The sequence below is a fragment of the Staurois parvus genome, unplaced genomic scaffold (genome assembly GCF_062004578.1).
Source record: "Staurois parvus isolate SC_StPar_1 unplaced genomic scaffold, SC_StPar_1.0 ptg001371l, whole genome shotgun sequence".
NCBI classification, from domain to species: domain Eukaryota; kingdom Metazoa; phylum Chordata; class Amphibia; order Anura; family Ranidae; genus Staurois; species Staurois parvus.
The window spans coordinates 297218-297793 of NW_028319167.1; the positions used below are offsets into that span (position 1 = coordinate 297218).

Here is a 576-nt window from a genome sequence, read left to right on the forward strand (position 1 = left end):
TTCTGTTAGGTTGTCACATTTATTATTAGAAATAATCACAAATATATATATATATGGTAATTAACACAGTTTTTTATATATATAATTTTTTTTCATCACTGTTTATTTGCAATATCATGGATTTTTTATTTTTTTTAATGTTTGATTTGAAGAATTAATTTAAGGGCAAGGAAAAGTTTTTCCTTATATATTTTGTTTTATATTGATATTTTTTATGTCACGGATATAATTTATTTATGAGGTATGGTTTTCACTTAATATTATATGCACTGTGTGTGTATTTAGGGATTTATTTTAGCGCTTCACTATTTTTGGTTTTGATAAGAACAGATACTACACTTGATCTTAGCCAAAAGGCCAAGAAGTCATCCACACGGGGCCATGCCGTGCCAACAAAGACATAAATGATGCCATGGTGCTGCCAAATATTGGGGTGCAGGCCGTACTCCTGTAGCAGGAAGGGGGCCCTGTCAGGGAGGATGTATAGGGCCCCATGATTTGTATGATCACAAAGATCTTTCTGCCATTCTGTGAAAGTTTCCCTTGCAGAATGCCTCTGAAATGGTGTCACACAAA

General features: G+C 33.5%; 1 pseudogene; it reads right to left on the minus strand.

Annotated features, from left to right (window-relative positions):
- Positions 1-236: 236 nt before the first annotated feature.
- LOC149436360 (U2 spliceosomal RNA) lies at positions 237-369 on the minus strand (annotated as a pseudogene).
- Positions 370-576: the final 207 nt, after the last annotated feature.